Source organism: Macrotis lagotis, chromosome 3 (genome assembly GCF_037893015.1).
Source record: "Macrotis lagotis isolate mMagLag1 chromosome 3, bilby.v1.9.chrom.fasta, whole genome shotgun sequence".
In the NCBI taxonomy this organism is placed as follows: Eukaryota; Metazoa; Chordata; class Mammalia; order Peramelemorphia; family Peramelidae; genus Macrotis; species Macrotis lagotis.
Window position 1 is genome coordinate 37,986,077 of NC_133660.1, and position 12,868 is coordinate 37,998,944.

Genomic DNA, 12,868 nt, shown 5'->3' on the forward strand with positions numbered 1-12,868 from the left:
ATTTTAATTGCAGATTTTGAGTTACACATTTTTCTCCTTCTCTCTCCCATCCCCCTGATAGAAAGCAATCTATTATAGGCTATACATGTATAACCATTTTAAACAAAGATACATATTAATCATATTGTGAAAGAAGAATCAAATAGCAATGAAAAAATTATAGAAAAAAGCATAACACATAGACAACTTTTAAAAATTGAAAATAGGCAGCTAGGTGGCGCAGTGGATAGAGCACCAATCCTGGAGTCAGGAGTACCTGAGTTCAAATCCAGCCTCAGACACTTAATAATCACCTAGCCATGTGGACTTGGGCAAGCCACTTATTGCCTTGAAAAAAAAACCCTCAAAAAAATTGAAAATAGTAAATTTTGGTCTGCATTTAAACTCCACAATTTCTTCTCTAGATATGAATGGTATTTTTCATTCAAGTTTTTTAAAATTATCCTGCTGAAATTAATAAATCCATCATGGTTGATCATCACCCCATATTGTTGTTAGTGTATTTAATGTTCTTCTGGTTCTGCTCATCTCACTTAGCAGCAGTTCAAACAAGTCTTTCCAGGCTTCTCTGAAATTGTGTCCTTCATGATTTATTATAGAACAATGGTGTTCCATCACTTTCATAGACCATAGCTTGTTCAGCCATTGCTCAATTGATGGGCATGCCCTCAATTTCCAATTCTTTGCCACCACAAAATAGCTGCTATAAATATTTTTGTACATGTAGGATTTTTATTCTTTTTTTATCCTTTATTGTGATCTCTTCAGGATACATACCCAATAGTGGTATGACTGGATCAGAGGGTCTATCTACACAGTTTTACTGCCCTTTGATATAATTCCAAATTGCTGTCCAGAAACTTTGGGTCAGCTCACAACTACATTCTTTCATCATTTTTTAAGTCTAGATTTGCCCATTTTCAAGACATAAATGCTCACATTGAAAATGTAACTTTCTCTAAGCCAGTTCAAGCTGGTTCTAATCAAAGCTTTGCATCTCATCCCAAAGCGCTTTATCATGTTTCCTCCAATACTTCACATAAATATATCTTCTTATGTTGCAAGGTAATGGCACTAGCTCTTTTTTTCTATTCTTTTCCTTTTTTTCTTTTTAAGGCAAATGACCTTAAGTGACTTGCCCGGGGTCACATAGCTAATAAGTGTCTGAGGTCATGTTTGAATTCAGGTCCTCCTGATTCCAGATCCTACATTCTATCCATGACACCACTCAGCTTCCCTCTCTTTTTTGAAAAAAAAAATATTCTCAGCCACAGATACATTCCAGTTATGTATCAAATCCACCAGTCATTTAACTCTAGAAGGACCAGGTTGATTCAAAATTTTATTTTAACTTCAGTTTGAAATAAAAATGTTCATACTACTACTCCATTTTCTTCCCCTTTGAATTGAAAAATGATTGCATCAATTGGTGTAGCTTGGTCCTTCAAGGTATTCTTAAATTCCAGTCCTCTTAAGAATTGACCCTGAAGAAATCAAAGCTAACGGTAGATCCATGAAAAATGCCCTAAATCACTATTGCTTAGAGAAATGCATATTAAAACAATTTTGAGGTTCTATCTCACATCTATCAGACTAATATGAGAGAAAAAGGAAATTGGCAAATGTTGGAGAGGATTTTGGACAATTGAGACATTAATGCATTGTTGGTGAGATGTGGACTGATCCAATGATTCTGTAGAGTAATTTGGAACTATACCCAAAGGGCTATAAAACTGTGCATACCCTTTGATCCAGTGATACCACTACTAGGTCTGTTTACCAAAAAGATTTTTAAGAAGGGAAAAGGACCTACGTTCTCTAAAATCTTTATAACATCACTCTTTGTGGTGGCAAAGAACTGGAAATTTGAGTGGATGCCCATCAAGTAGGTAACAGCGTAACAAGCTGTGGCACAGAATTGTGATAGAACACTACTGTGCTATAAAAAATAACATAGGGGATGATTTAGAAAAACCTGGGACCCAGATATGGGGGACAGTCAGAGAAAATGCCCATAGCCAAGAGAGGGAGTGTTTTGTTCGTGACATAGCCAAGAGGTCAGTGTCACTGGGTTAAAGAGTATTTGTTGGGGAATAAGGTGTTAAGAAGACTAGAAAGGTAGGAGGGGTCTGGTTATGAAAGACTTTGAATGTCAGATAACTTTATATTTGATCCTGGAGGTAATAGGGAGCCACTGGCATTTATTGCATAGGGGGATGTCATGATCAGATTGGAATTTTAGAAAAATCACATAGTGACTGAGTGGAGGTTGGAATGGAGAGAGAGAGATGAACCATCCAGACCTCACCAGAAGGCTATTGCAATAAACAAGGCAAGTAGTGATAAGGGTCTACACCTTGATGATGAAATATAAAATCTATCTCCAGACAGAGAGCTGATGGACTCAAAGTGTAGATTGAAATATATTTTCTTCTCTTTCTTTCTCTTCCTCTCCTTATTTTGCTTTTTTTGAACATGGCTAATGGGAAAATTTGTTTTGCATGACTCTATAAAATTATTATAAATTTTATTTTTCTTAAATTCTAAGAAGGTGAACACAACAGAGGAGGGGACAGGAGGAAACTTGAAATGAAAAAATAAAATAAAATTGAAGTGGAAAAAAAAAGTATAAACCAACTCAAAAAAGAAAAGAAAAGAATTATCTTCCTAACAAGGTTTTGCAATTTCATGTATAAGCCTCATCTTCTGTTTTGCATTGCATATAGAACTGCTAATTCTATTTGATGTTTTTGAAGTTCAAAATTTAAAAAATGAGATAGAAACAAAATAAAAGAAAGGGTATATTCAGAGAAAGATTAAATATAAGTAAAACAAATTGCAGCTTCAGAAGATGGATCATGAAGTGAGTAATAAAAGGATAGAAAGAAAGACTAAGAACTCTGTTGTATGACTGGTTATTGTTCATCCTTTGTCTTCCAAGAAGAGCAATGACCCCATGGAACTGAAGTGAGGGAGAGCTGTGGAAAGTCATCAGCCTCACCCTCCCCTCCATAGTCATTTAAGTCTAGTGGCAAAACAAAAGTCGAAATGACTGGCAATAGGGAGGCTAGGTGGTGTAGTGGATAAAGCACCGGCCTTGGAGTCAGGAGTACCTGGGTTCAAATCCGGTCTCAGATGCTTAATAATTACCTAGCTGTGTGATCTTGGGCAAGCCACTTAACCCCATTTGCCTTGCAAAAACCTAAAAAAAATGACTGCCAATGGTTTAAGATGCAATAGATGACCTTGGCTAGATCACAGCTTGTCTGCAGCAACACTCATTCATTGACTAAGGACTAGGTAAGAATTGGGACAAAAGGTTGAAGGGAAACCATTATCTGAGAAATAAAACCTTTTGCAGCAAGTTTTTCTAATAAAAAACTAATATCTAAGATAGTGTATATATATATAAATATATATAATATCTTATATAATATATATGTTTATATAATATAAATGTATAATTATATATTATATATTGCATATTACATATATACATATATAAATAGAATGATAAAAGGATATGGCAATCTCAAATGGGGAAATTCAAGCTATTAACCACCATGTAAAAATTATTATTGAGGGAAAAGGGGAAGGAACGGTTCCCAAAGAGAGACATCAGCATGAAGATTATAGTCAAGGGAGAAGAGTAGATGCCAGTGAGGAATAGCACCTTTCAACCCCCCCCCCCCACTATCCCCTGCTCCATAGATATTCTAGGGGCTCACGTGAACAGCTGCATCAACACTCCAATCCAACACTCCAGAGATATTCAGTGTGAAATGCCCAAGGACCTGGAAAGAGGAAGATCTGTGGTCAAATATAACCTCAGACACCCTGTCACCCTAGACACTAAACCATTAGTGACTTGGGCATCTTAACCTCTGTCCGCCTCAGTTCCTCATTCTGTAAAATAGATAGAATAATAGCACCTATTTCCCAGGGATGTTGTTTAGCCATCCTTAGAGAGCTATGTTGATATTAGCTGTTATTTTTTATGGAGTTTTAAATAAGGAACTTACATACCACTAAAAGAGGCAACTTCCCTGTCCCATTTTAGGCAGTGGACTAGTCCTGACCATATGTATCAGGGCATTTTCTGAATCATCAAGTAAGGACTGAGAAATGAGAGGGTAAGGACTTAGTAGAGAAAGACACATGAGAAACAACTCTGAGGTTGTACTTTATATGTATTAAATTAGGAAAGATGACAAAAATTGAAAATGACCAGAGTTGCAGAAGACCATAGGAAAAAGAAGCATATTGTTGAGCTATTGGTGGAACTATGAATTGGTCCAGTTATTCTGGATAACAGCTTGGAGCCACATCCCAAAGTCAGTCAGAATCACATAAAACCTGACAGACAAGAAGGGATACTAAATTCTAATATTCCAAAAGGCAAAAGATCTGAGCTTACAACCAAGAACAACTTACCCTGCAAAACAGTATAATCCTAAAGGGAGGTGGAGAAATGCATATTGAATGGAAAAGATGATGTTCAAGCATTTCTGATGAAAAGATCAGAGCTGAGGTGGAACTTTGAAGTACAAAACCAAAGGCTAGGGAAACCCAGAAAGGTAAATATATTTAAGCAATCAAAGGGGTTTTATGATGATGTAGTGCAAACATCCTAATGGGGAAAAAAGAAGCAATTGCCCCTTTAGGACTTTAATACTCTCTTCAGAGAGTTAAATAAGAAAAATGGGGGACTTGGGAATGTACTGGTTCTGCTCTGAGCATTTTAGGAGTTGAAAAGAGGGAAAAAAGGTCAAAGGAGAACTTTACTGTAGAAAGGAGGAAGAAGGGGGTAGAACTCACTTGTTATCTCATATTTGGTTTTGGTGACTAGAAGAGTAAATCTATCAGAGGGAGTGATAGGAACAGAGGACCACTGTTAACTGAAATGGAAAAAGGAAGTAACGTGGGAACATACACACATATGCATGCATGCACACACACATGTGCATTCTTCTGTGTGGAAATACATCAAACTCAACTGGGAAACCAGTGAAAATAGGGAAGAGGTAAGTTAATAGGGGGATTAGTACTAAAGAGGCAATAATCACAATCAAGATAATAATAATAAAAAACAAAAAAGGGGATTAAAAGGGAGGGTAGACAAAAGGCAACAAAAATGTGCATACCCTTTGATCCAGCAATACCACTACTGGGTCTATACCCTGAAGAGATAGTGAAAAAGGGTAAAAACATCACTTGTACAAAAATATTCAGAGCAGCCCTGTTTGTGGTGTCAAAGAATTGGAAATTGATTGAATGTCTATCAATGAGGGAATGGCTTAACAAACTGTGGTATATGTATGTGATGGAACACTATTGTTCTATTAGAAACCAATAGGATGTTTTGACATCTCTCCACTGGCCTGGAGAGGTGGGGAAAATGTTTCTTTATTTTGAGATTTTGGTGTCGGCCAGGGTGTCCAACAATCTCACCTTGAGACAGATTATCATAGTATACGTGTTTGAGTCTCACATGTTGTGAGATGAAACACCTTCAATATGTGTGGGAGACAACTTGAAACAAATTTTCCTAATGATAGAAAAATAGAGAAGTTGAAGGTACTGATATTTCCTTGGTTGTCTTTTTTGGAGAATAAGTTGTGTAGTTTCCCCCAAAGGTTTAATAGCATTCACTCTTTTAAATAACTTGACATTCATTTCCTGTTTTGTTGTTCAGTCCTTCAGTTACATCTGACTCCAATTTCCTCCAAACCCATAAAATCCATCCACTCTGTTGCATTTGTCACTTCTGTCTAGAATACATTGGTGTCCAGAGGGCCATTGGTCTGGAGTACAGCTGCTCTTCCAGTCCCCTGGAGCCATTTTGTGTAGGTAAGCCACATGTTGGAGACTATAAAACTCACATCCTAATATGGGCATTACACTCAAGATTAGTTTTTCCCTCCAGACTAACTGCTATACCAGAACCATTCATTCTGTCTGGAGACAGAGGAATCAAAGCAACAGGAACAAACTGTGACCTTTGGACCAGGGTGAGTAGTGTTATCAGACTAGTCAAAGGTCACATAATGTTTTCACAAGGCTACCAGTCAATTAATCAACATTTATCTAAAACCTACTATGTGTTCCCTAAGTGCTGGAACTATAAAGAGAGACAAAAAGATAGTCCATGCTCTCAAACAACATGCAAATGACTACCCATAAACAAAACTTACATATGATAAACAAGCTAATCCATGGAGGGAAGGTCCCTCAGAACAACTTAAATGTGTTCCATTGAGATTTATGTCATAAACCATCCTCTGAACCCTACTTTATAGAGATTAAAATTGTCACAAAGAATGTAAGTTTGTAGGGAGGAATGCTGACCATTAGCTAGACCAAGTAATACATCAGATCATTCTAATAAATTAGAAAACAATATTGTTGAATTTTTTCAATTATGTCCAACTCTTCTTGACTGCATTTGGGTTTATCTAGGCAGAGATACTGGAGTGGTTAGCCATTTTCTTCTCCATCTCATTTTACAGATGAGGAAACTGAGGCAAACAGGGTCAAGTGACTTGCCCATGATCACACAGCTAATAAATGTCTGAGGACAGATTTAAATTCAGGTACTATTGATTCGAGGCCCAGTTCTCTATCCACTGAGATACTTAGTTGCCCAAACTGATCATATCGGACCAAAAATACCATAAGAAAATTAATTTGCTACCCTTATGACTTGTTCAAATATGGTTTGGGGAAATAAATTTAACAATAAATACTTAGATAATACTGATAATGATCTAGTTATCTATACATTTTTGAGGAGTATATAACAAGGAGACTGAGACTAAGGACTCAGTCCTAGGAGCAAGGGATTTGGTGAAACTGCTTCTAGAAGTATATCTAGCTACACACTTGAGAGCATCCTCAAGTTTTTGGTTACTGTTTCCTGTCCACTGACTGTGGACCTTTAGTTGGCCACCAGACAATACAGATCATATTTGAACTTTGGGTCCTTGTGCTAATCTCTCTTTCCTGGCATACAACTCACTGCAAAATCCAAGGGGGGTGATTCTGCCATTCTTTCCTTACCCCCTTGAACCCTGCTGCCATAGGATGGTATGACCAGACTCTGAAGGTCCCTACCAACTCTACAATCCTAAAATCTCTGATTCTCCTTCAGTTTCCCTCAGATATTCCTCCTACCTCGATCTATTCCTTATTCCCTCTGGCTTACAAAGCTTTTAGCATCCATTATGATGCTAGGTTCTCCTAACATTCCAGGGAGAGCAGAAGTCTTAATGATCGCCAGAGCTGAGAGACTCCATCTCCTGAGTCTAAATGGAATATTTTCATGTTACACCATCAAAAGTGGGTATGATCAACTGCAATAAAAAAGACTTTTGGTAGACCAATTTCTTCCCCCAAAGGGAAAAAAAATGTACTTTGTAGACTGTAAACCAATGAGTTTGACTTCAATTCCTGGCAGCATTTTAAAAGGTGTTCTTAAAGAAATGAGAAAGAGAGATGAGAAAAGGAGGCAGAGAGAGGCAGAGAGAGAAGGGAGAGACAGAGAGACAGAGGAAGGGAGAAGGAGAGGGAGAGGGAGAGGGAGAGAGAGAGAGAGACAGAGACAGAGAGAGAGAGACAGAGAGAATGACAGAGAAACAGAGACAGAGACCCAGCAAGACAGTCAGAGAGAGAGGAGAGAGAGAGAGAGAGAGATAACAAACAACCAACATTATTTTATCAAAAAAGACTAATCTTATTTCCTGGAAAAGTTTACCAAGATAATTTAGATATAGTATTAAAAATGAATCTAACAAATTATTGAAATTTATATAGTGACTCCATTGTCTCTGTCTGGCTTATTAATCAGTGTTGAGCAACCTCTATTGGGGAAGGTGTTGCTCGTCTGCAATTTTTGTATTACCTGCTATCCAGAATTTAGCAGATCATTCCCCCATCTTTTAGCCAGCTCAAAGAAACCCATTCCCCTTATTTATAACCTCATTTCCTTATGATGTGAAAATTGGGGAGGAGCTGAAACACAGTGGCCCTTCTAATTCTGCTGGTATAGACCTAGCTGAATAATTTTTAATTTCATTATGGAAGTTATCAATAAAAACTGGCTCCATCTTGAATCACTTGCTTATCTCCAGTGATCAGTGTGCCAACATGATACTACCTAGCATTTTTAATAAATTCCATTTAATTCTCTTTTTTGAGTTATTATCATTATCATTAATCAAGGCAAAAGTCCAAACAAAGATTTTTTTTCTTTTTAATAGAGTTATCAAAATTTTATTGACACTTATGATAAATAATCTCATGAGTTGATGGTTAGGAAGAAATCAAGGGAAGAAACCCAGAAACTAATTATAGACAGTTAAAAAAAATTCTCCAAATCACATTAGGGAAAGACAAATTATAGCAACTCTGAGGTTGTACCTCACACTCCATAAAATTGGAAAATTTGACAAAAAAATAAAATGACAAATATTGGAAGGTCTGTGATTAAGTCACAATTATGCACCATTGGTGGAACTGTGAATTGGTTCAGCCATTCAGGAAATCATCCTTGGAATGATGCCTCCAAAGTTACAAAATGCTGAATTTTTTTTATTTTTTATTTTTTAGTTATTGCAAGGCAATGGGGTGAAGTTGTTTGTCCAAGGCCACATAGCTAGGCAATTATTAAGTGTCTGAGTCCAGATTTGAACTCAGGTACTCCTGACTCCAGGACTGATGCTCTATCCATTGCAGCACCTAGCCACCCCCTGAATTTACTTTTGATCTAATGATATCATTACTATACCTCTGTTCTCAAAGAGATCATAGAAAGAGAAAAAGATCCTATATGTACAAAAATATTATAATATATCTTTTCCAATCAAAAAACAAAACTGCAAGGTGGGGTTCTCATTAATTGGCAAATGCGTAAACAAATTATAGTATATGAATATAATAGAATGTCATTAGAAATTATGAAGGGGATAAATTCAAAGGAACTTAGGATGTATGAACTGATGTAGAATAAAGGAGCAAAGAGAAGAGAACAATTATTCTATTAAAACTTTGTAAAAACAAACAATTTTGAAAGACTTTAACAACTCTAATAAACAAAATGAACAAGAATGATAGCAGAGTTCTAAAGCCTGCTATCCCATCTTGACAGAGAGATGTTGAGCTTAGTATATAGAATGAGTTATATATTTTTGGACCAGAATGCTTGTTTTGTTTGCTTGTGTATTTGATACTGGGATTTGATTTTTCTATTTTGTTGGGGACAGGGTTTGAGGATTGGAAAAAGATCATTGGAGAAAAAGAATTTAATTTAAAACTATCATTGGATTAATTTAAAATGGATCATTGGAAAAGAATTTAATTTTTTAAAATAGGTTATTTCGGGTGGCTAGGTGGCATAGTGGATAGAGCACTGGCCCTGGAGTCAGGAGGATCTGATTTCAAATCTGGTCTCAGACACTTAATAATTGCCTAGCTGTGTGGCCTTGGGCAAGCCACTTAACCCCATTGCCTTGCAAAAAAAAAAAAAAAACACCTAAAAATTAGGTTATTTCTGGCTATGGAAAAATATGTGTATGCTTAATATGGAAATATGTTTTGCATGATTAAATATGTAGAATGGGTACCATAGAAACAGGAAGAGAAACTTTTAGGGAGGTGCCCTAGGTTTCTGTGCTGTTTAACCATCTTTAAACAGTGATTGGGAGAGAAATATAGATAATAGATATCAAATATGAAGACTGGAGAGATCACTAATATAATGGATGACTGAATCAGAATTCACAAGGATCTTGACAGACTAGAATGATGAACCAAATATAATATAATGAAATTTAACAGAGGAAAAATATGTAAAATCTTATGCCTGGGTTCAAAAAATCAACTTCAGAAGTACAAAGATGGAGATGGCATGATAAGGCAGAAATTTCTCTGAAGAAGATCCAAGGGTCTTGGTTCAAATTCATGTGATGCCATAATCCAAACAGATAATTGAATCTCAGGTTGCGGATTGCTCTAACTTCAAAACCCTTTCCATTATGCCACAAGGTCCCTTCTAATTCTCAAATGCTGAAAAATAAATATACAAAAATAAAAATTCACATACATTTCATTGCAAGTATCTTGGAATAATAGTATATATCAGACTTTAAATAAAGTTCATAAAGAATGTTACACCATGTCACTTGAGCCTCACAATAACAATGGAACATAGGTAATACAATCCTGATCATCCCCATTTCAGAGATGAGAAAACTGAATATAATTGATTCTCCCATGGTCATATGGATAGAAAGTATCTGAGGAAGGTTTTGAACTCAGGATTTCCTAACTCAAAGTCCAGGTTCATTGATATTCATCTTATTATTCATGAATTTCTACTAAAAAATGAACTAACATTCCAGAGGTTTTGCCTTCAGAGAGATACTGTTGCACAATTTTGAGAGAAGCCAACTCTCCCTTGGACTTTGGTTCAAACAGGAAACTGTCTAAAAGAAAAAAATGAACTAGGGAAACAAATAGTTTCAAAAACATTTATTCTTGTTGAATAAACAAGCGGGAACTTAGCGAAGACTCCAATTGACTGCACATAAGAGACTGAGATATCCAACCCCATCTAACCCCATCTTCTCATTGAGCAAATATTTTAACTTTTTTCCCCTCTGGGAGACAGAATAAAGGGAAAAGTTAAGAAAGAAGCAAAATACCATAGCTATCCAGGATTCCAGATTTCAAAACTAAAATTCAAATGCATACTTAAAAAAAACAATCAAAATGGACATTCTGTTTTTTCTTTGGTTGTTTTTTTTTTTTATTTTGTTTAGTTTCATGGAGAAAAATTTCACCCTCCACTCTGGGTCTAGAAGCTAAGAAAAGTCTAATTCTCAATACCTAGATTTACATTTTCATGTGAATTCTATAAGATGTCATAGGACCAGAGTGCCAAAGGGACCTCTTCAGAAACATTCAGTCTGGTGTAGAGGAAAGATAGTAGAGTGAGGAATGAGCATCTTCATTCTAATAGCATTTGGTGGCAGAGAAGGCAACCTTTCTATTTCACTTTCCTTATCTGTAAAATGGGTCATTGGAAGGAAGTACTTTTTAATATACATTTGCAGTATTGCTTTGGGAAGAGGGAGAGAAGAACGTGAAGTTCATCCAACCAAAATTATTATTATTATTTTTAGGGGGGTTTTTTGCAAGGCAGTAGTGATAAGTGACCTGCCCAAGGCCACACAGCTAGGTAATTATTAAGTGTCTGAGGCCAGATTTGAACCCAGGTACTCCTGACTCCAGGGCCAATGCTTTATCCACTGCACCACCTAGCAACCCCGGCTGTGCTACCTAGCTTCCCCCAACCAAAATTATTAAGCAGAAATGAAATACCTATTAATCAGAAATTGCATACAAATAAAGAAATAAACCTAAAGAGGCCATCTGTGTACAAAAATGAAGACTCAGTGCATATACTATATCCTATAGATAAGAAAGGAGGAAGAAGAAGGAAGGTTAACCCAGACAAAGGTTTTAAAAATGAAGAATGTCTCCATCCTTATTTCCCTCTTCAAGGGAAAGAAATTTCAGAATTGGAAGAGACCATTTACTTCAATCTATATTACTTCTAACAATCACCACCAGACTGTTTAAAGAGCTCCAGTTAGGAGCATCTTCCACCTTTAAGGCAGTCCATTCTATTTGGGGATAGTTCAAATTATCAAGATACCTTTCCTGACATCAGATTTCATTTTTTTCCTAGTTTTTTTTCCACAGAGTCCCTTGCTTTTGCTCTCTGTAACCAAAAAGAAAAAATACAATTTCTCTTAAACATGTCAACCCTTTAAATACATGAAGACAGTTTTTGTGTCTATCCTTTCTTCCCCACCCTAACCCCAAGTTGTTCTGCAGGATAAACATATCCATTTCCTCCATTGAGGAAATAGCTTACCATTGTCCTTCCTAAGATTAAATATCCCAGAACCAGATGTGCCAGATATAGTTAGGAAAGAAAAAAGAACTACTGTAGACCCTTTTATTTATATCATCATTAGAGTCAAACAAAAAAGTCTATACTCTCCTCCAAATTCAACTCTTAAAATACTTGAACCCAGCTATCATCCATCATGTTCACTTCTCCAGATGATAAAAAAGCTTAGTTCCTTCAGCAAACCTTCATGAATCTTTGAGCTCAAGGCCTTTCTCCATCCTGGGTACTCATTTTATCAATCATCCTTAAATTGTGGTTCCCTGAATTGAAAACAATACCCTTATTTTAAAAAAATTTATTTAAGGCAATGGGGTTAAGTGGCTTGCCCAAGGTCCCACGGCTAGGCAATTATTAAGTGTCTGAGGTCAAATTTGAACTCAGGTCCTCCTGACTCCAGGGCCGGTGCTCTACCCACTGTGCCATCTAGCTGCCCTGAACACAATACTCTTGAGGTGATACTACAGTGAGATTATTTCCTCCCTGTGATATCCCTCCCAACACTCCTTGCTGGATTCATGTTTTCCCTCCCAATTCACACTGCTGACTCTCACTGAGCCTACAGAGTATTCAGACTGCCCTATCCTTTTCAGAAAAACTGTCTTCCTTTCAAGGCTCCTTCGTATTTTATTTGAAGCTTAGTTCAGTCTTTTTTTTCAGTCATGGCTGACTTTTTAATGACCCTATTTGGAGTTTCTGTGGAGTGATGTACCATTTCCATCTCCAGCTCCTTTTACACATAAGGAAACTGAGGCAAACATAAACCTGGCTAAGTGACTAGCCCAGAGTCACACAGTTAGTAAATCTGAACTCAGAGAGATGAGTCTTCTTGACTCCAGGCCCAGTTCTTGACTCCTAATCAGTACATCACGGAGTTGCCTACCTACCCTATAA

At 36.7% G+C, this 12,868-nt stretch overlaps 1 long non-coding RNA gene across 3 annotated transcripts in view; it reads right to left on the minus strand.

Moving 5' to 3' along the window:
- LOC141517482 (uncharacterized) overlaps positions 1-12,868 on the minus strand; it is a 72,128-nt gene that overhangs the window by 17,838 nt on the left and 41,422 nt on the right. For all 3 annotated transcript variants that reach the window (XR_012476877.1, XR_012476876.1, XR_012476875.1), the window contains exon 2: positions 3,729-3,794. This is a non-coding gene — a long non-coding RNA (uncharacterized LOC141517482). The remainder of the gene's footprint in view (positions 1-3,728; positions 3,795-12,868) is intronic.